Source organism: Phlebotomus papatasi, chromosome 2 (genome assembly GCF_024763615.1).
Source record: "Phlebotomus papatasi isolate M1 chromosome 2, Ppap_2.1, whole genome shotgun sequence".
In the NCBI taxonomy this organism is placed as follows: Eukaryota; Metazoa; Arthropoda; class Insecta; order Diptera; family Psychodidae; genus Phlebotomus; species Phlebotomus papatasi.
Window position 1 is genome coordinate 4357996 of NC_077223.1, and position 24130 is coordinate 4382125.

Below are 24130 nucleotides of genomic sequence, written 5' to 3' on the forward strand. Positions count from 1 at the left end.
TAAGGCTCCCACGTTCTCTCTATGGGATTGTGTCTGGGACAACGGATAAAAGTTAGTGCGGTGACAACAGATAGTTTCGCTGGGAAATTCAGACGGAAAACTTTATCAATGGACTCTGGGGGATAGGAGACTAAGTACTGTGATTGCCATAGGAGTTGGGAATGCGTTTGTGGTTTGAGGGAGTGACGGGAAAATATTGAGGGTGTGCAAATCAGCGAAAGTCGCCAAATTTTTCCCCGAAAATAGAGGAAAGGTGGGGAAAAAAGTGAGTGACATGGGTGAATGTGTGAGTCTGGGGGGAGATGGTGAGTGTCATCTCTGTCTAATACTTGGCGATTGTGCACGAGATTGATCCGAGTGGGGAGTACTGTCTCCCTCTCGCTCATGTTATCAGTGAGTCGGGTGTTTGTACGAGCGTGAGTGGGAGTGAGAGCAGTGTTGGATACCAAGTGGCTCTCGCTTGTGCCAACAGATGGTGTGCAGGAGAGTGGCGCTGTGAGGGATTTTGGGGAGTTGGGGCATTAGTGTATGTGTGAGTTGCATAGTGACTGTCTCACTCACTCTCCCATTGTACCCGGTGGCCGACACTCGCCCAACATCAATCGTCGTAGGGCCGCCAGCTTGTGTAAAATGTGCAGCGGTGGCGCATGTGTGTGCGATCCAACACACACACCGTGACGCTTCATTTGAGAATATCCCGAAATAGAGACGCGGCGCGGAAAGTGTCGCTGGTGAGCACCGTCAATGTTTCGCGGCTCCACAGTTTGTGAAGAACATTTTATCCGTTCGGCAGCCGGTCTCTGGTTGCGCGCGCCGCTAAATTAAATTTATGATTTGTTTTCATTGTTGTTTATCATTGAATTATTCTTATTGCTATTTCTATTTACAAAATCATCACGGAGGAAAAAGGAGGACAAAAGTCGCTATTTTGGCGCCAAAGTGAAACAGAAAAAAAATAAATTTTAAGGCATACTGCAACCGAAAAGGAAACTATTGAAATTGTTTTCCTGATTTTACTCCAAAAAAAAAGATCAGGAAAAGTGAAAAGACAAGTTTTGTGAGAGTAAAAGTTACTTTTCGAAGAAAAATTCTTTCGGTGAAAAGAACAATTTTCGGTGACTTTAAATAAGAAAGACTTTTGGTGATTAATTTTTTCCGATGTGATTATTGTGAGGAGACATTTATAGTTTATTTGGTTTTTTATTTAAAAAATAAAATAAAAACCTGTGATTTGATTTTTGTTGTGTCCTTTGAGGATTCTTCAGTGTCTGACTCTCGAAATCCCAAAAAGGGATTCGGGAAGTTTTTTCGGATAAAAAATTCCGGCTTTTTCGAAATAAGTGAAAAATTTCGAAATTTGACAATTTTTGGTGTGAACTCAAAAGTAAAGGACAAAAGTGATTTTCGAAAATATTGCATTTCGGTCTTTTGTGTCTCAAAAAGAGAATTCCAAAGGATATTTTCTCGAGACTAAAAAAAAAACAGCATCTAGACAAACTTCCTGTGAATATTTCAAATTTTTCGTGGAAAATTTTGTGACAAATCTCTGTGGGAGTAAATAATTCAGAAAGGCCAAAAACTCCACCATCCAGTGATTGTATCTCTTCCCTCTAAAATCGATACTTGCTCCAACAAAAATTGCACTGTAAGTTTGTGAAGAATTTTACTTTTATATCTTATGGTATAAGTCCGTGATTCTATTCTTGGGATGGTGTGATTGGTGAAGAATAGAAGAGAAGAATGTGGCATAAGACCGCAACCGACGGAAATATTTCAAATATTTAATTGATGATTAATAACATTGGTATATGGATGGGAAAGAAGAGTATCTAAATCGGTAGAAGAAGTGAATCTTATCTCATCTTTCAATTTTTATCATTTTTATAGAGGAAAATGGTAGAATTTTCCTACTAAACACTCAGTCTACGACCTATTCAATGTTTTAGGCATTTGAAGAGCGGTTTCACCTTTCAATTCTGTCTCACAATATTGATTTTTCCATCGTACTCACTAAATTGCATTCGGTGAAAAAGCTATTTTCATAAATCGACCATACATCGTCTCTCTGGGGAACCTCTCAATTTTCACAAAAATATACTTCTTTTTTTGCTTTCGATCATCGTCTCTATTTAGTCACTGGCAATGGAGTATTTTCCACGAATTCAAACAGCCAAAACAGCGAAATAAACAAAAGCGTCGGTTAGGACTTGTAGCGGTGTTACTAAGTTATTCGGATTCCCCCATTAATCCGAATCTGTTTAACAAAGGTTAATGTGTTAGTCATAATAATAAAGAGTTCATAATTAGAATAATCAACACTGATATCATAAATCGTGCAAAAGTCCACTTTACGAAGTTTACGTATTTTTAGCTAAAGGTTAAAAATTACGGTTTTACGATGAATCCAAGTTATAGTGAAATGATTGAGTGTTGGAATTTTATCAAGATGATACAGTAATGGAAATTAAACTAAGGGGAGATGGGGCTACTTTGAGCTGTGAGCCTACATTGATATAGGATTTTTCGTAGATTTCTGAAGGAATATGGCAGCTTCACAGTTGTTCACAGCTTCACAGTTGTGTCACAGTTCTAAGTAGCCCCAACTCCCCCTACATGGATATACGATTTTTTCAAATATTTCTAAAGGAAGCTGGGCCTTACCACAATTAGTTCCACAATTGTTTTGTATAGCTAAATTATTTACTTATTTAAGTGTCTGCAACGTCTCTTTAAGGGACCGGGCCTCTTAAACTAACCTCCTCTAGTGTCCAGTCCTGACGACATCCGACAATTCGCTCCAGAAACGTAGCATAGGTCGCTGTCAAAAAGTCCTATCGGAGGCTCCTTGCAAGTTTTCGTAACAATCTAGGTTTTACAGAGAGGGGTTTTAGGCCCTCACCTAAACCTCTCTAGAAAGACCAAACGGGCCAGACTGGGGTTGGTTACGTTGGTTACCCAATGTTCTACCACTCACATGAGTGTACCGGGTCCTATACCAGGCATCTAGCCCACTTGGAGGTAAACATATGAATTGAGGGGAAGACGCTGTATCACATTACCCCACCGCCCCCCCCAGTCAGACCCCATAGAGCTAAATTACAGAGCCCCCTCTCTAATCCTGATCGGCGTGATCCGGACGAGTTCTCGACGGTCACATTTCAAATAATTTTGAAATCATATTTGCATGTGTGTTCAGCAATGAAAATGAATTATTTCGTGATGTTTTTTGTTTAATAAATGAAGTATAGTAGAGTCAAGTGTGTTAATCCGGGCGCTTCGCTATGTGGATCGTTTATGACTAATCCACTTAGAATAATATTTTTATTTTTATTTCCGTATAATAGTCACTACAGTAACATAATATAACTATTCAAGTTTGAGAAAAAGCCAAAATAATATTTTTATCCATTAAATAAGTGAGTGTAATCGACTCATTTCAATCTTGTGCCAGCTGGGTTCTTCACTAAAAATTTTCTAGCAGTGATATTTTCGGTAATGACAGCTCGTTGATTGAAAACATTCATTGTTTTTTTTTCCTTGTGAAAAAAGTATTTTAAATCCAAAGGTTTAATTAAAAGTGTATTAGCGAAAAGGCGACCCAGTTAGTGCATGCTGACTTATTTCAGTAGTATGATTATTTTATAATTTTTCTTTAATATTTTTGATTTTTTTATTATGTTTCTGAATGAAACAGTGAATAACTCTATGGATTTCAAAGAAGTAAAATAGAATTTCATTAGTCCAAAAACAAGCGTTCAAGTAGCACTCTTTGGAAAACGATCCAGTTACCCCACCTTACAATATCATAGAGTTCTTTAATTATGTCTTTTTAATCTTCTTTAAAACTTTTATTCTAATTCTACAAAAAAAACCTTGTGTTATATTTTCGAGACGTTGAACAAATTTAAAAAATCCATCCGGATTACAAAGCGGACATCTGTCATATTGTCTCCTAATCATCCGAATAACGAAGCGGGCACTGTACATTACGCCAAAACCCGGTTTTCTTTAAAAATATATGAAAAAATCGTATATCAATCTAGCCCAACTTTCCTCTATTCTGCAAATCAAAAATCATATTTCTAAGTTTAGGAATTTAGATTAGTAGCACAAAATTTTGCATGTTATTCTAGAATAATTAAGTAGTAAGAATTATTTATAATAAAGTGATAAAAATTAAAGTAAGTCGAAAATTAAAAATATTTATAGCATGTGTATTTTTTGAGTTTTCGAAGATTATACGTATTTTTAAGTTACTACTAAGAACTTACGGATTTACATTTAATGCAAGTTATAGGGTGGAGACTACACTTATGGATGTTATATTCTTATCGACAGCGTGCAAAAATCTTAAATTCTTACGTAAAACAGATTTCAAAAAGTTATAAAATTATTAGTTTATGATGTGATTAACATTTTTAATGTAATAACTTAAGATATTTATGTTGTCCGTAAGTGTATAATATCCATAAGTGTAAATTTCACTCTGGTGAAATTATGATGTATCAAAAATTTATCATATTAATACGGCGACAGAAATTTGACAATACAGCAAATACAAAATTAATAATTACATCTTCGCATATTGTTCTTATCAAAGTTTTGATTAAAACCGGAAACAAAAAATTAAAAAAAAATACGTTACAGAACAGTGTTATTCCTTTTAAGATGGTCTTCTAAATATGAGAAAAAATTATAAAATAGAATCAAGTAAAATCAAGGCAAAATAAATATAATTAAAAAAAAACAAATAATACACAAAAACTTAAAATTACAGAAGAAACAAAATCAAGAAAGAAGTACAAAGTTCTTAAAGTTCTTACACAGCCAAGTACACGAGTTAAAACCTTAAACTTAAACAAGTTTTGAATTTAAAATGTGTTTCCTGTTATTCCTTTTATAATCTGCTCCAAATGATGATAAAAGAAAATAATAATGGATGTTCCGAACTCCCCTTACGGGAGAGAAGGCCTAAGTTTCTAATGAAACGTTGTACTACCATTATTATTACTACTAAGGTTTTCAGGATTCGCACAGACTCTGTTTTCGAACATCTTATAATTTTTTAAGTAGAATTTGGAAAATTCAAAGATCTTTTTGAAAAGCCAAAAAGAGACATTCTTACTTTTTGATAATTCCGCAAGGTGGCAGAAATACATCCTGTTCGAATTTCGAAATGATCAAGTTTCAAAATGTGTAGGTTTTCACTTTGTTGTAAAGAAAAATACAAAGTAAGGACGTTTACTGCTTCCGTCTCATTATAATCAATCCATAAGTTATTGAATATATCCTTTGTAAGCTCTTTAGTGGGAACTTGATAAATTGTCCCCACCTTGTGCGAAAATGTAGTATGAAAATTCGAAACTGAGTTTGAATTCTTCGAACATCAACGACTTTTTGCGAAAATAGAGTTCAATTAAGTTTTTTTCAAAGATCAAGAATCTAAACTTTTTTTCAGAAAATGTGTGTCCAAAAGCTAATTATTAAAGTATTTATAGTTTAGTCATTTCGTATTTTAAAAAATCTGCTGATAACATAAATTCATTAATTCTATCATTTTGAAGAGAATAAGACAGTTTTAGATAAGCATTTTCAACAATGAAGCAATGTTTCCGAGATAGAATATTCCGAAAACCGAAAACTTATACCTTTGACTTACTATCTTTGAGAACTAGTTTAGTCAATAAATCAAAATTAAACTCATCGAATTTGTTATCCTATTGCGTTAATTAAAAAAAAAATATGAACCTTGTGGAACTAATCCGGAGTGCAAGCTGAATATGGCACTTCTTCAGTTTTCATTCTAATAACCTTTTACCCGAAAATAATTCGTTTAAACTCAGACTTATACTTTAGTATGAAATTTGCTTTAGATTAGAATCTGTGGAAAGTAATTTTTGTTCTCGGTTGCTGTAAAGCGTTTTAATGTTATGATATACGGGCTTTATACCTAAGGCTTATCCAAATGGCTTGACTATTCTAATTTCTAATTAATCACGATTTTTTAGAAGAATTTAACTTAGGATTGACTTATTAAATTTAAATGACCTGTTAGGCTTTCAAAAAGCAATGAAAATGTTTAGGATTTTGGGTCCTTCGGGAACTGGGCTAAACCTCTAATCTGAAGACCGTTTTTATGAAGGTTCGTTGTCCAAGCGAAGACGGTGGGGGACACAGGGACTAAAAAATCTAACAATCAAAATTATTCCATCACTATTTAATGCTTTCTTGCAAATCCCTTGAATTCAACTTAATTTAAGTCCTTGTGGAACGTGTGGAACGGATTGCCAAATTTTCTTCTGGTAATCCGATTACAGGATTGCAGACCATGAATAAATTCTATATTCTTGACCACTTTGATGGATTTTTACCCCGAAAATCTCCAAGGAATAGTTTCGCGCCAGAAAAAAAATCCCCTTCAGTGTAACTCGTTTTGATGATCGTAACATGGTGATATTTTGTTCTCAGTGTTCCTCATCTTCCACCTCCTGCTCCAGACAATCCGAGACCAGTTTCTAAAGATTTCCGATGGTAGAAGGAGATGATGAAGAGTGTAAAAAAAATCCTCCACATTCTCTTGGTCGTGCTGACAAAACACTTGACTCGTGATTTGTGTGTCTCTCTTTCCAGACTTAAAAAAATTGTGTCTCGAAAAGAACGAAATAAAAATCAAGCGATTATTATTATAATGCTGTCTCGCCCACATTTACCAAGTCGAACCAGTGGAAAAAATAGTCTCTCCCCAATAAAAATGTCTCTCAGATGAGACTGGGAAAAGAGTAGCACAAAAGTTTTAATCTTCAGCATCCCATAGTCACTATTGCTGAGACAATTTCCGTGGAATCTAAATGTGTTGTTTCCGGCAAAAAGCACGTGCTCACAAATTAATTATTTGCAAATTTGCTGAAACACTGTGAGCTTGTGCAAATGTTCATTTTAGACACTTTACAAACTAAACTTTTCCTGAAATTCTCATGCTCTATGCGAAATCACTTGGCTTGATTTCATCAGACGCTCTTAGAAGCAAAAGAAAATCTGTAAATTGTTTTGCTACTATAGCAACCAACACTTTTATCTCTCTAATAGATTTTATTTTAAACTATGTGATACTTTTGATAGCTCTTGATAGTGTTATGTTGAGAATTCTGTAAGCGTTCATAGGGGATCGTTTCACTAGCGTACATTGCAAAGTCGCTAAACGGTTTAATTTTTGGTTAGTGTCTCGGATTAAAAACAAGTTGGTGTGTTGTTTGAGGTAATTTGTATTTTGTAGGGGGAAGTGAGGCTATATTGATCTGGGCTACAATGAAAATGCTATTTTTTCGCGGATTTCTAAAAGAAGCTGGGCTTCAATTCATTTTAATTTATAAATACTGGATAAAATAGAATTTTTAATAGCCCCATATCAGTGCAGCCCCACTTCCCCCTATGTCTCAACGTTTGGTTATAAACAGACAATTCAAGAGTTACAGTAGAGTCTCGCTATAGGCCATCGCTCTATAGTCCACAATTTATCGACCGTTGATTTCAAAACACTGATTTTAAGTTAGGTTATGTTTTTTAGTATGCGACATGCATAATTATTTTAATATTTTTGGCAAACTTTATTAAGTAGTTGTGATAATTGTGATCCATAATGAAGAGAGCAAGGACAAGTACCACAATCGCAAAGAAAGTGGAAACCGTCGAGCATTTTTAATACTAAAAATCGTTGATAATTTTAAAAAATTACATGGACTATAGTGCGACCCAAGCGTCAAATTTGAAACCAAATATGGACTATAGCGAGACTCTACTGTATATAGACAGTAATTGATGACTAATTTTGTCTATAAACTCATATGTGACCTTTGGCGTTCTGTCATATGTTTTATTTTCCTGATTTTCCTAAAAACTCAAACATTTTTTAAATTGTAATTTTTTTATCAAGTGGGATATTTAGATTTAGGTTAATATTTAGAAATTTAATACATATTCTACACTGAGTAAGAAAAAGAGGCTGCGATTAACTTTTTTTCGTCATAACTTTAACACTTTTTAGGTGTAAAAATATATCAACATATTTTAATGTTAATTTTACACCTTTTGAAGGTAAAATCAACATGAAAAAGGGTAACTTTAACCCATAATACACCTAAAAAGGGTAATATTTACACCGATTTCGGATCAATACTGCAGGGTAAAATAAACATTTCCGGAGTTTTATTTTAATTTTTTCGGATTTCTCTCAGTGTATCTGAAAAAGGTGTCAAGTTCAACAACATTCCTAAACCTTTCAAAATAATCCATTCTTGCTCTGAGCGACACAATATATGCTAAATCGTTTTGATTTATAATTCTAACCTAAGAAATTTTCTCTGGTTTTCAAAATTTGCTATACTGAAGGCTTTGATGGCTCACACACAAAAATGATATTCAATTTAAGTGATTTTTTCTTACTACCATGCAAATCATATCGATTCTCCAACTATTCCAAACAAATCAATTACTTCGAAGGTTCATAATCACACCTTACAATATCCTAGGATATCCTCAGATATTCCTCCACGAGAAAATGAAAATATAGTGGCGATTTGTGTGAAGAATCAATCAAGTTTCCATCTTCGCACACGATTTATGTCATCATTGAGAATCCCATTTTCACGGTAAATTTTGCATAACGTATGTACGAACCATCAAAGCCTTCTCTCTACTATTTTTAGATTACGTTATACATAACCTAATATTATCGAAGTAATTAAAATTATAGGATAATCCTGAATAGCAAATTGTATATCGTGATTATTTTAAATCAAATCTAACACACAAACTCACTTTTCATAACGTTCTCAGTAGCGAATGTAAAAGCTTTACGTATTTCTGACCAATGTATTACCATATGTTACTTACCTCTGTGACCTGGGGATTAATTCTGAAATGGTGAGTTATTCACGGTTCGTGAACGGTTACAAAAATTGTTCGTGTTATAATTATGGGATATTTATGTATTTCTATTAATAGAAAGCTTCGGAAAAATCAGAAAATATATATAATATTGACGTCTTTATAAAGTTCTCAGTCACTTATAAAGCCTTGTGTTACATGGGATTAAAATATTAGCATAATTTCGTCGCAGTGAGGTAAATTTTAAGTAATAACAATAAATCTTAAACCTAATCTAATAACTAGCTACAGAATATTTATGTATTTCTATATAAAAGGCTCGGAGAGATTAGAAAATAAGTAATACCCAAGAAGCAAAATATCTGCCTTATGGACCCTATACTTTGGCAAGTCTTTTAATGCACCTTTAAGAGGCTTATAATGGATTTTTTTTATTTAAATTCCTGTAGAAACTCTTAAGATCCTTAAGAATACACCATTTTTAAGGGTATTCTACTCTTAGGAGTCACAGAGACGAAACCAAAGACGCTGTAAAGCGGATTGTGAGAAATTAGGTTCAATAACGTCTTACTTATAGAATTGTACAAAACAATATACAGAAGAAAATGCTACTTGAGTAGTAACATCCTTTACTAAATTTTCAAGTAACTCGATAAGCTCAGTAAGATCTGTGTTACATGTTCCCTTGTTGAATTGAAGAGTTGTTCAGTAATGTGAGGTTATGGTCAGCCTAACCTTAAAAGCTATACAGCCTTGAATTTAACAAATTTTAAAATTTTCTTTTTTTTTAAATTTGTTTATTTGAAAAACATTGTGGTTTCATTCAGACCACAAAAAAATTTAATTATCAGAAGCACTGATTCTTGATTAATTCTTGATAAATGTGGAGCTCAGAGGCAAAATGACACATATCTTATGCTTTAGCCACAGGATATGTGTCATTTTGCCTCTGAGCTCTACAAATATAATTTGGGTTATTTCTTTTAAGTTTTTTACATAAAAAAATATCACATCGATGGCTCTAAATAAAAGTCGAACTACTCGTATTTTTGAAAAAATCACTTTTGCTTTTTGGGTACTCATTGATACCCTCAACTCTTCTTGTGAATATTATACCTAAAAGTTAATAATTATTCTGTTAGTTTTAAGCATTCTAAATCTTAAAAACCTATACTCAATATGTAAAATCTCAGCTTAAAATGTCTCTAATGTAAAATTTACCATTTTCGGTTTACCATCGATATTAAATATAATAAATGTTTTAGTGTACAGAAAATTAAAGTAAAAAGGTCAATTCATTAACTTGACTTTAAAAAAAAATCATCAGATGCACAGTGTAACTCCAAAAACGTAACCAAATTTAAACTAACCTCGTTTACACTATTGAAGCCTGAAAAAGTTCCAATTTTACCATAATAGTAAAAAGTTCAAAAATTTTAAGTTATTCGAGGTAGTAATAGAAAATTTAAAAAAAATTGAGACTTTAGGCCCTTATTTTAAAATAAATTTTGTCTAACATATTTTTCAAAATTTCTACATTAGTGTTTCTGGAGTAATTTTAATTCACTAAAAATGTAATCTGTTACTCCTCTTAGGATTTTTCAAATAGTTTCCTCTTCAGGACTTTTTTTTAATAAGAATAATAACTCGTGGTTTACAGTTGGAAAAATCAGCGTTCCCAGGTCGCCTTTTCTAAATCAGTTCAGTCCGTTCAGCCAAGGGATTTTTCTTACTAAAATTCTCCTTTGGAAAAGGACTTGAAAACATGTACAAAAAAGTAGTAGAGGAATAAATTTTGAAAAACAAAAAATATCATCTAGATATTTATGCTTTCGGCACACATTTTAGTTCAATATAATTTCGTGAAATCGAAATTCGCGTCCTTTTTTTCTCAAAAGATTTTCATAAGTCTATGCCACATTTTCGGTCTCTAAATTCGACTGAACTAAATTTAATTTCGTGTGATGTTCAAAAGTAGAAGAAGAGTGCGAAAGAATAATACAGACATATGCAAAGCTTTTAAGAAAAAAGGGATGTAAATTTTGACTTTATGAAATTTCCCTGATCTAAAAGGTGTACCGGTGCCATTAAGAAAATTTCATGAAATCAAACATTGTATTGAAAAAACCTACGTTAGGGAAACTTACTAGAAGGGAACCGGAATTCATCGGGGGAATGGAGTCACTCTTGGAAAAACGACAAAAAGGATTGTCGTTTTTCCAAGAGTGACTCCATTCCCCCGACGAATTCCGGTTCCCTTCTAGTAAACATGAAATCAAAATTCGCAGCTCTTTCCTTCTCAAAAGATTTGTATAAGGTATTCTCAAATTAGATTGAACTAAGTTTAATTTGGTGTAATATTCAAGAGAAGAAGAGGAGTGCAAAAGAGTAAGATAGACCTACGCGAAACTTTAAAGAAAAAAGAGATGTGAATTTTGACTTTATGAAATTTTCTTGATCTGAAAGATATACCGGAGCCATTGGATCTGAAAAATTTCATGAAATCAAGATTCATATCCCTTTCCATCTCAAATATTTTGCATATGTCTGTCTCACTCTTTTGCACACTTCTTCTTCTTCTTCTTTTAAATATCAAAACACATTCAATTTAGTGCAATTCGATCCAATTTTGATTGCGAAAAATTAGGTAAAGATGCTGGTATTTTGGGAGAAAAAGGCGGAGCCATTAGGTGTGTCGGAACCATTAGGTGTGCCGGAGCCATTAGAAAATGTTTCAAAAAGTCCATTTTTCTCTAAAAGACAGAAAAATGACCTTGGGCAAAGTTGTAGAGCGGTAAATTTTCTAAAAGATTTTACTGATTAGAGATTTCACAAGTCTTCTGTGAGGTCGTAAAAATTAAATATCCATTTTGACACATTTTGCCCCAGGTTGTACCATCAAAAATGATGTTTTAAATTTTCAAAATACTTTAAAAGTTATTAAAACTTTTTCAACACTTAAAGCAAACACTTAATGACTATAGTGTTCAATTTTGCTCTAAAACTCCTGCACAATCTCCTTGAGACAAATGCAGTGTTTACAAGGAAAATTAGTTCGTTAGAGAAGAATTCTCATTCTGAGTACCTATTTGAAATACTTTAGTCGTCTTTGGGTTTATTGTGCAGAAACTTTTCCTCAGACATTCCCAAGTGATGACTTACGGCACCAAGAGATGCACTTTTTTTTTCTATGCTTCCAATGCCACCCACTCCCTGCTTCCAAGAGTGTCACTGTGAATCCCAAATCAGGAGACTCCAGTTCCCTTTTGCATTAACCACCGACATCAAAGTGTTAAATTGCATTTTGGTGGGGCATGAGTGAGATGAGGACAAACAATAAAAATTCCCTCTCGTTCTCTCCTATGTTCTAACATAGTGTAATTCACCGGGGCGAGTATAATTTTAATGGAATGGCACAAAATGAGTGTCTGGGATTTGTTGCTGACTAACAAAACAGGGAGATGGTGGAGAAGGCAAAAAGAACCCACAGAATATGACTCAATACATCATCGACGGTTGGATCATTAATATTCCGACATGGTTTTACAAAAAAAAAATTGAAAAATACAAAAAGAACCATAAGAAATCACAGGGGAAAAAGCAAAGAACAGAAAAAGGCTAAAGCGCCTCAGCTTTTGGGATTAGCAACCTCTTTTCGTCCACCTCCTAAAGTTTTTTTTTTGGAGAGAAACTAATTATCAATTGGAATTCCATCATGTAGTGTGAAGGAAGAATTATTAAGTAAAGAACACATTTATGCTAATTAGTCCACCCACATGACTAAATATTCTCAGACAGCCAATCTCCTAAATCAGCTCATTGAGACTGATTTAACTGGAAGAACCTTTTTTTATGCACACCTCTTGCAAATCGCTTATTAACATTCATTCTCTGACATTTTGGCAAAAAGCACATAATTTAAAATTAATGAGAATATGGAAAATTTTTAAGGATGCTAACGTTTTTTAAAAGTAACCAAAATCGATCGGGAAAAATCACTTTAGAGGGTTCTTAAAATCAATCTTCTGTTAATAGCCTACGCACTTTTAATTCTACTTTGTAAACATGTTTTTAACACGATGGTAGTCAATGAATCGTTTTACTAAAAATAGATTTAGCTAAATTGTAAACATGTTTTGGAAAATGCAAATTAAAATTCTCAAGACAATTAGAACTGGACTTTAAAAAATCCCATAGCTTTAGATTAGATTTAGTGAGTTTTACGATTAAGTAAAAAAAAAACAAGGGCTAGGGAAAAGTGCCCATGCTTTACACGGTCTCATGCTTTACAATGACTAAATTTTTTATGTTTTTCAATAAATGTGACTCATCTCTTATATATTTTAAAAACTAGGGGAAAGTATTTTGTTTTTAAAATATATTGTGAAGTCGTATTTATTCAGAAACATAGGAAAAATCGGTCATTGTGAAGCTTGGGACCGTGCAAAGCATGGGCACTTTCCCCTATAGTAAGGTGGGGTAACTGGATCATTTTCCAAAGAGTGCTACTTAAACGTTTGTTTTTGAACTGATGAAATTCTTTTTTACTTCTTCAAAATCCATAGAATTATTCACTGTTTCATTCAGAAACATAATATAAAAAAAATTATCAAAAATATTAAAGAAAATTTATAAAATAATGATAATACTGAAATATCAGTATGCTCTAACTGGGTCGCCTTTTCGCTAATTCACTTTTAATTAAACCTTTGGATTTAAAATACCTTTTCACAAGGAAAAAACAATGAATGTTTTCAATCAACCAGCTGTCATTAGCGAAGATATCACTGACTAGAAAATTTTTAGTGAAGAACTACATTCACTTATTTAATGGATAAAAATATTATTTTTGCTTTTTCTCAAACTTGAATAGTTATATTTGCTTACTGTAGTGACTATATTACGGAAATAAAAATAAAAATATTATTTTAAGTGGATTATTCATAAACTTTTGGCCTATGAAAAATACTCAACTTTGGGAAAACAGTTATTTTTGATACGAAAGAAAATTAATTAAAATTTTTTAAAATACATAATTAACATTTATGGATTACAAGCAACTCAATTGCAAAGAGAAAAATTAAAAAAAAATATTTTTTCTTTCATTTTTTCCACCTGGTTTTTCGAAAATAGATTTGTCAAGAAACTTATGGCCGACACTGTATTAAAACAGTAGTTTGCTCAATATTCAATTCAATTCAATTCAATTTATTCAATCTCCCATCTTGCGTCTGCCGACCGACTTCACTACCGGTCTCATCAGGCAAAACAGCAGAAAACTCCTGAATCACTGATCGTATAAGCCACTTACAATGTTTAAATATACATTTCATTTATCAATTACATATTATATTAATATCTAGCACGTTGATTGCACAGAATCAGTGATATCGGAAAACTATTAAAAAACGCAAGAAGACTTTTTTTTAAAGAAGACTATAACAGTCCACTGAATATTCAATCCTGTCTATCCTTGAGTAATTCTACCCCGGTTTCCCCTATTATATTATAATTTGCGTATCATTTATTTGACGATTTTATTGTCGGATTCTTTGCACTCCTGATAAATCGGGATCGGGAATCTTTGTTTTATCCATTTTGTTTTTTACACTTTTGTTTTTCCCAGTTTGTCCTTGGAATCTTTGTCTTCGGTAATTTTTGTTTTTTGGAAACTTTTTCTTTGGAAATCTTGTCTTTCATACATTTTGTACAAGTATCGGAAATTTTGTCTGTCGTATAGAAAATTTTCCTTTGCATCAAGGGACGAAACTAAAAGCTTCCCAAAACACAGAAAATTTCCCTTTGCCCCAAAGGACGAAACTCAAAACTTCCCAAAAGAGAATTTCCCTTTGCCCCAAAGGATGAACCTAAAAACTTCCCAAAACACAGAAAATTTCCCTTTGCCCCAAAGGACGAAACTCAAAACTTCCCAAAACACAGAAAATTTCCCTTTGCCAAAGGACGAAACTAAAAACTTCCCAAAACACAGAAAATTTCCCTTTGCCAAAGGACGAAACTAAAAACTTCCCAAAACACAGAAAATTTCCCTTTGCGCCAAAAGACAAAAACAAACACTTCCCAAAACACAGAAAATTTCCCTTTGCCCCAAAGGACGAAACTAAAAACTTCCCAAAACACAGAAAATTTCCCTTTGCGCCAAAAGACAAAAACAAACACTTCCCAAAATACAGAAAATTTCCCTTTGCCCCAAAGGACGAAAACAAAAACTTACCAAAATACTAAAAATTTCCCTTTGCCCCAAAGGACGAAACTCAAAACTTCCCAAAAGAGAATTTCCCTTTGCCCCAAAGGATGAACCTAAAAACTTCCCAAAACACTGAGAATTTCCCTTTGCTCCAAAGGACGAAACTAAAAATTTCCCAAAACACAGAAAATTTCCCTTTACTTCAAAGGACGTAACTAAAAACTTCCCAAAACACAGAAAATTAATTTTTGTTCCTAAGGACGTAACTAAAAACTTCCCAAAAGAGAATTTCCTTTTGTCCCAAAGGACGAAACTAAAAACTACCCAAAACACAGATAATTTCCCTTTGCCCCAATGGACGAAACCAAAAACTTCCCAAAACACTGTTGTAATTTCATTATTTAATAAAATATACTTGTTTAAAATATATGAAAGACAAAATTTCCAAAGACAAAGATTCCAAAGACAAACTGGGAAAAACAAAAGTGTAAAAAACAAAATGGAAAAACAAAGATTCCGCAAACCGATAAATCGTAAATTCATTCATATTGATAAGTTTTAAAAAATCCAATTTGGAGTAGGTTCTGAATTAAGCCATTCTGCCCTACAAACAAATTTAAGAATATTTCCCTTGTTAAAGTTTTCAGTTAATCAAGTGAAGAACTCTATTCGATCTACAGAGACTTTACCTTATTCTGGGAAATAGTTTTTTTTTTTTTTTTCAAAAGCGTAGTTCCAAAAGGGCAGTAGAAGTATGGGAAAAGGGCATGGTGCGAAGAAACAAAGAGAGAAGCAAATTTCGCGAGTGCTCCTTTTTTTTACCAAATGCACCTACACAAGTTTGGGGATGAAATTGTAGGGAGTTTTCCACATTGAAGGGTATGTGTGCACTTTTCTCTCTTTTCCCGCCATTTTTCCTCTTTTTCTCGCTCACTTTTTTTTACTGTCTATCGGGGCGGTGCATCTCGCCGGATTCCCCCAAATAACATCCCTTCAGTGTGTGCGTGATTTTGGGGCTTACTCGCCCTCCCTCAAATTTTTCCGGATAGTCTTTGGGGTATGCATATGGCAGACTGAGTGTGTGTTGAAGGGGGTGGCTGTAAAGGTCTCACTCCAGAGGACTCAGTGGGAGCCAGACGGATTCACTACAGGAAGCAGAGAGTGTGCGCACAGCCAAATACCACAGTCACGGCATTCGTGACCATTACTGCACGGATGATTTATCACTTGGGTGGATTGATGATGAGTTTGGGGGTGGTGTGCAATGTAACCAGTTTTTCGTTATAACTAGCTGCTACATAGCAAAAATCTATACGGGTTGCCATTCTCTATCTCCCTCAATGTCATTCTGTGAAAAAAAGGGACATTTGTGCAGATATTGCAATACTTGTGCATGCTGCATTCTTCTGTCGTATGCCCGATGCTTCGACAGTTGTTACAATTTTAACTGAATTAAATATTCGGGCTATAATGGACTCAAATAGAAAAATATTATTTAAAAAAAATCTATTCTAGTCACAAAATCCATTATTGTTGACATATTCCAACAGATCTCAATACATAAACACTCCCTCACAAATATCAAAACTGTAGCTAAATATAAAGCTTTGTTGCATGCTATATAGAGATGATATACAAATACTCAATAAATTATAAAATTTCAAATGTTTTCGACATGTATGCAAAGTGAGTAGCATCGAGCTGTACAATATCAAATCTACGATGCGCTCTGACTTTTGTTTTTCAACTGGAAAATTTTTATATTCTGAATTTTTTTGCAAAAAAAAATCCAATTGGTTTTTTTTTGGAGTTGAATAAAAGAAACAACAAACTAAGTAGAAACCTGTTGACAATTCCAGAGATGCTTAAGATAATTAAATAGTTAAGAATGTGCCAAATTCTTGGGAAAAGCACTAACAAAAAGACTAGTAAAAACAACTGAATCTTATTGTGACAATCACATACGATGGAACGAGAGGGTTAAGAGTGAGACTGATAAATCTAATAATTGGCCTTGAAAATAAACAAAAGGTTACTTCATGCTGTCAAAGAGGCACCAGCCACAGTAATGACAAATGAAGGAACAAAGTTTAGTATATAATATGAACAAGAACAAAAAAACACGCCTGAAACATATGACTCAACAGAAATTTATCCAAATCTCCAACATCTCGGTCCCTCTTCTGTCTCACTCATATGGCATAAATACAAAAAAAACCCGTGGAAAAAAATTATAATAATATGACATGGGCAGCATAAAAAAAATTGAGCCGTCATAGACTTAAATTCACTGTACGGGACGCCATTTTAAGCTTGGTGGTTTTGAGATTCTGTGACTTTTTTGACCGACAACCAAACAAAAATGCTCTTGAGGACATACCGATGTAGGAGAAAAAAAAATTGATCGATTTCTTATTAATTCGTTCTTGTTTCTTTTCTGTCTCCTCACCTTATTCTTCGCACCTCCCATTGATATTCCTCTGGCCAAAGACGAAAAGTTATTGTAAATTCATTTCTCATGTTCCATCCATGAGATTAGGGTGAGATTACAATAAATTCAATAGCGCTAGAAGCACCTAATGCGTCTCAATTTTGGGGAAATTACATGCTCTTGGCTCATGGTTTTTTTTTAGCGCACTGCAAGAAAAAATAATTGAAGCAATTGAGGCATTTTTGTGCTTTTAACTAAAGACAATATCAATCTCTAATGGTTTATGGTGCTATTCCAGTGAAAAAATGAACATGTTTTTCTTAGCACTTTACTGTTCTCAAGTAAATAACTTCTAGATAATCTATTTTTGTAACGGTGGTCGTGACAGGAACCAATACAAAGAATAGTCGATAAAGCAGAAGCATTTGAGAACAGTCATGTGCTAAACCAAAAGTTCATTTTCCATTGGAATAGCACCATTACTGATTATTTCGAAAGTCTGTTGTGCAGTTAATAATATCAAATTAGAAATAGTTTCAGCTATATATGTTTAGTCAAAATTACAAATCGTCGGTTCCGAAGAAGACTATTGTAAGTCTAAAATGCAACTTCTCATAGGAGAAAGGTTTAAAGTTTGACAGCTAAAATTTATTTTTATTAATTTCACTGGAATTAATATATTTTTAGCTTTCGAAACTATTATATCACACTTACGCATTGAATATCTTCTGGTTAACGCTACTTTTAAGTTATTTACACTAAAATTGTGGACTAAAAACTCGATAATTGGGTAGGCTGATTTTCAGTTTTTTTCTTGTAACTTTTCCAGGAATATCTTGATCAATATAAAATTTTGTGGGGATGTAGATCTAAGGTTTCTGCATCCAATGACACCATCTTTTTATACTACTGTAAGTAGACTTACAATAGTCTTCTTCGGAACCGACGAAATTACGGAAACCGTTTTATCTCAATTTTCTATTTTTTAATCTGTGAAAATTTCATTTTTTTTAAGATATAGCAGATCTAAGTAGGGGAGACTAGAGCAAAGTAAATGTGTGGTAGTTTTAAACACTGATTTTTACTTACTTATTATCTATGAAATCATTAAAATCTCATTCTCTGAAGTCTAATATCTAATTTAAAAAAAAACTGTTTACAACTATCCCATGTTTATTACTGCCCCAGTTCGCCGTATTAGTACCTTTGAAAATAAGAAAACAAACGTCGTTATTATAATATAGGGCATTAAGAGGAGTAAATTATATTAAATAAAGCTTAAGTAAATTGAGTACTGCAGCTGTTTAAACTGCCCCACCTTCCTGTATAAATGGTGCCATCTGGTACCGCGTGATAATTGTCTGTTTTGATTGCTTTATCCTTTCAATCCTTAACTTACCCAAACCGCATTGTTTTTATTTGAATACCCAAGAAGCAAAACAACTACCTTGCAGACTCAAGACTTTGACAAGCCTGTTAATGTACTTTTAAAAGGCGTATAGGGTTAAGTGATATAATTTGGAATTAGTGTTACAAGTTGGACAATTCGCCGGTACAAGTTGGACATAGCTTTTTTCTTGATAAATACAATACAAAATTTGTTTTTAAGCACAAGGAACCAAATTATAAAACTAAAGCATTAGAAATATACAAATAAAAATGAAGTACTAACTTTATCAAGACAAAAAGCCCTGTCCAACTTGTACCACTGTTCAACTTGTACCACTGTTCAACTTGTACCACTGTTTAACTTGTACCACTGTCCAACTTATACCACTTTACCCTAATGAAAATTTTATGTTTAAATCCCCTAACCCTTTGAAGACGAGTGGAACACCTGTGTATCAAAACCAAAAAAATTTTTTTTTTACTCTAGAAAATCATCCGAAAAATTAGTTTTCATTTTAGCAGTCCGATGTCCCATTCATCCTTACAGGGTTAAGCCCTTAAGAGTAATCCACTTTACTTTTAGTAGTCACAAAAAGCTGGGGCACCACCGAACGTGGGGTAGCACCGAACACTGCGATTTTTAATTACAGAGGACAAGAGCTGTATGAGTTTATAAATACTTTTGGAATGCTTACGGTCCGTATATTCCAAGTAGTTTAGAAATGAAAATCAGTGTTCGGTGCTACCCCATATTCGGTTATGCCCCAATTTCTCTTATTTCAAATTAAGAGGAATACTACGTAGTAGTACTATTCATATACATTGTCATACTACTAGTATGACAATGTTATATGATATTTTCGGTAGATTACTGACGGCAATTCGTATACGAAGGTCAAGGAGATAAACTCCCTCCGGATGCGTCAGGGGTGCAATCCTTTCAGGACAGGAAAACACAAAATTCTTTGCCAAAGCTTTCGACGCTTCAACGCGTCTTCCTCAGTGGTCAAATCTGTGATTTGTCTCTGAAATTTTGTCCGCACTGTCTGTCTACTACTCCAAATGAGGATTTACAGGGAAATCGGGAATTCGTCGCGGGTACTCCTTCTTGGACATTGATCTGAGGCGAGTTTCCACTAAGTCGTCTCTCTGCTTAAGTCGTAAGTGTGTCTAGGGCATAAGTTCGGTCACATTTCTTCTTGAATGGATTCAATCCTTGGTCTTGCACTTTTTCCTTACCTGGAGACTCGTGCTGTTGACTTTGTCTCACGATTACTGAGTGTTGGAGTACCACGGTATCTCGCGGAGCTTATGATAGCTGGATCTTCTGTGGGGACACTTCCGGTAATCGTCAGTGGGAATTTATTTCACCTCAAGAAGAAAAACAAATTTTCTGTCTTGCCCAGAGCTTTCGGTCCGAATGTGAACCTTCTTCAGTGGCTACAAAAAGTTTTTCATTTATTTTCAACGATATTTTTATACAAGTGTAGTAGGACTGTTGAGCCTAGAGGAGTTGGAGGGAGAAAGCCCGTCCTGACGAAGACTCTTCTAAGCCAACGGTACCAATCACTGTTCAGTTGGGGTGTAACGTTGAGGGGTGCTATAACAACGGCTAACTTCAAGTTACGTCATCGCTATAATTCCGCTAGATGGGATTGGGAGTGCTCGGCGAGATATTCCGAGGGGCACAATCGAATCGGTTCCTCAGTCGGTCTTCACCAGTGAAGCGAGGAGGACGCCAGATTCGTGGCTCTCTTGGAATGGGCAATGGGGCTCACTTCCGGAGGCAAGCGATGAAGGGTGCTCCAGCATGTTCTGGTGTGGACCCGTAGCAATTCTTGCTACACAAGGTCGTTTCTTTTTCATTTGAACAATTTTTAAATTTCAACTCACTCGACTAGACTATGTTTTTTGATTTCCTGAAGTTCGTTATTTTTGGAAAAATGGAGGATCATCACCAGCAGTAATCACTTGGGAAGGTTTTTACTAATAAATAATTAGATTTCTTGCCAATTTTCTTAAATTTTCTTTTTGCAATTATGGCTTTGATGGCTGGATCATCTACTAGGGCTTCGTGTGTCCGTGTACCTATTTCAGGTGGTCGCATTCTCCGCGATTCCCTATTTGTTGAAGGGATCATTCCCTGGAATATTTTGCCTCGCGAGCGGAAGAGGGAGCTTATCCTGTGATTTGTGGCTGCCACGCATTCATCGTGTACAGAAGACAGATTGTCCTATAAATTATTAATAAATTGAATTGAATAAATTCATACCATAGGAATCCCTGTCCACTAAAGAAATGGTCGACACAAGTCCAAGTAGTGTAGATGTAGACATAAATACAGTAGAACCCCGCTATAGGCCATCGCTCTATAGTCCACAATTTATCGACCGTTGATTTCAAAACACTGTTAGGTTATGTTTTTTAGTACGCGAGATGCAATCTTGTCATAATTATTTTAATATTTTTGGCAAACTTTATTGAGTAGTTGTGATAACTGTGATCCATAATGTAGAGAGCGAAGGCAAGTACCACAATCGCAAAGAAAGCGGAAGTCGTCGAGCAATTTCAATACTAAAAGTCGTTGATAACTTTAAAAAATGACATGGACTATAGTGCGACCAAGTGTCAAATCTGTAATCAAATATGGCCTCTATAGCGAGGCTCTACTGTATCAGTTTTTCGTCCAACCCTGTGTTTACTGCCCCATTCTCCCCTATCAATCTTTTAATCTGTGTGACTTGGTCCCGCTTGCATTGATAAGCGAGAGTCTCCCACCCGGCAAATTCTGCAGAATTCTGCAGAAATTCGTCAGATTTGAATTACTAACTGCCGAAAAATCAGCAGAATTTCTGCAGATTTTTGTTCTAAGGTGGATCCGATCGTTGTATGAAAATTCTGCAGAATTTTCTGCAGAATTTCTATAGAAAATTTTAAAATTATCGGCAGAATTTCTTTAGAGTATTTAGATGATTTCTACATTTCTTCTACCCTTTCTAATGTTTCTAAACATTATTTTAACTACATAAAAATATGTATTTCAATTTATTTAAAATTCAATTTTTATTCAACAATTTTACGTGAATATACTCTCTTTTTTTACAATATTATTATAATGTTATAATACAATATTATTAAATCAGCCATAATAGAAAATACGAAGGGGAAGGTAATGGTTAGAAAACACGAAAGAAATTCGCGAAGCTCACGAAGTCGCACGACTATCCCGAAGCCACACGAAGTATCCGATTGAATGACAAGAAACGTTAAAATTTCAAAAGTGCAGAATTGCAGATCGAAGTTTTGCTGGGCTACTGTAATCCATATTTTCAAGGAATAGCGCATAAGTCACGAGTACGAGCATTCCACGAATTGCTGCTCACCTCGGCAGTCTTTTTCCCAAGAAATCACATAGTAATGCACTATATATAATTACAGTTGATAGTGATAACAAAAATATCACGTAGATTAAGGAGTCGCGTAGGAAAAGTGAAAAAAAAAATAAAAACAAAATTTTCTGAGTAAAATGAGTAAAAGTAGAAAATTTCTCCTGCAAGAACGTATTGAGCAAAAGATGGAAGTGTTGTGTGTATTCTGACGATATTTTTACCACACCATAAATAAATCATCATCAGCAGACGTTGAAATAAGACGAACAAAAATAATTAAGTTCAAATGTGAGGATGAAAAAGAGATGAACATGATGTCTTCTTTTTCTCAAGCGTCTTCTTGGTGCAAGAGAAAAAGAAGACATTTTGACTTAAGAGCCATCAGGAAAATTGAACGAAAAAGAATTACCCTGTTTGTGGGAAGGAGACGAAAGATGCATCCCAGGATTAAAAAAAAACATCACATCCAAAGTGTAATTATAGCCCCATGGAGGTGGGAAAAGGTTGAGGAAATGCGAGGAAAATGACTGTGAGAGGTAAAGTCAGGCCATTCGTTTTTTTTTATTTCTTGCAAACTTAAAGCTTTGCTGACAGCAGAAGCTTAAGCTTTTCGTCCGTTTTCTGAATCAATTTAGAGGGCACACGATGATATGAAATGTCTCAATAATGGACCATAAATGAAAATGCATCTTGATGAATGTGCGAAAAGCCGAGAATGACGCCCGAGGCGAGCAATCTGCCGATAATTGTGTCTTTCACTTGCTGAAGATTCTCACACAAATTTCACAAAGTCAAAACTTTTTGATCAACTTGTGATACTTTTACTCCCCAGTGAAATATTTTTCCTGCAATTTCCCCTTCACTTTTGCCGAAAATGCAAAGAGAGGCTGTACACAAAAAATTGCCCAAGGAGTGCATCTTTTATTGCCCAGGCAATCAATGATATTGCATTTGGTTGAGAGATAAAAGAAACGATTTCTCACAAATTTTTCGCGAATTATTCCATGTGGTGTACGCTCCCCTTCGCACTTTAATCACCACAGAGAGCAATTTTCAGCGATGACCTAAAAAAAAGGAGGCATGAAAAACCAAATAAGACATGGGGAATTTTAGCAAAAAAAATCCATCCAAATTGACATAATTACCCACAAAAATTATATAATTTTCTCGCAAATTGATAAGGAGCCGAATTTCATTTTTCTTTAATTATTTCTCTCGTCTTTCTCTTTCATCCAACGAGATTGGTCGATTCGAAAGACGTCATTAACCTTTTTGGCAATTTGATTTTATTTTTTTGCTACGCAGTTTTCTCGTTGGTCACTCCGAAAAAAAATCGCTGATCTCGTGTAGAACTCTGATGCAAAACTTATCACGCCACAAATGCTCTAAACCTAAACAAACAAATCTTTTTTTGCTGTGAGTCCTCTCTGAGATAATGCAATGTATTTCGTGTGGTATTTTGCCTAAAAGGAAATTCAGTAAAGTTAGAAGAGTGGGAAACATTAACTTTAACCCTTATTAGCCTACAGTGAAAGAGAAAAAGCGTTAACGGAAATTTCAAATTCAAATAAATTCCTACCAAACAGCAGCGCACCAAGTGGAAAAGAAGAAAAAGAAATAATTAAAAACGGTAATATCGATTTTGAAAAACAAATCAAAATAAAATTTTGAAAATCTACATAAATTTGATTTTACAATAAAGACTTATCACATGGTGTCTCTGTAGACTTTTTTTAACAATAAGCCAATAGGGGAATTCCGTAACCGTATGACATTGTCATATGACGAAATTAGAATTTTTCTGTGGTAAATTCGGGAAAATTATTCGAAAAT

At 34.3% G+C, this 24130-nt stretch overlaps 1 protein-coding gene across 7 annotated transcripts in view; it reads left to right on the plus strand.

Moving 5' to 3' along the window:
• Positions 1–39: 39 nt before the first annotated feature.
• LOC129802212 (myeloid zinc finger 1-like) overlaps positions 40–24130 on the plus strand; it is a 56104-nt gene continuing 32013 nt past the window's right edge. For all 7 annotated transcript variants that reach the window (XM_055847852.1, XM_055847853.1, XM_055847856.1 and 4 more), the window contains exon 1: positions 40–1645. The gene's annotated coding sequence lies outside the window, so the exon portion shown is untranslated. The remainder of the gene's footprint in view (positions 1646–24130) is intronic.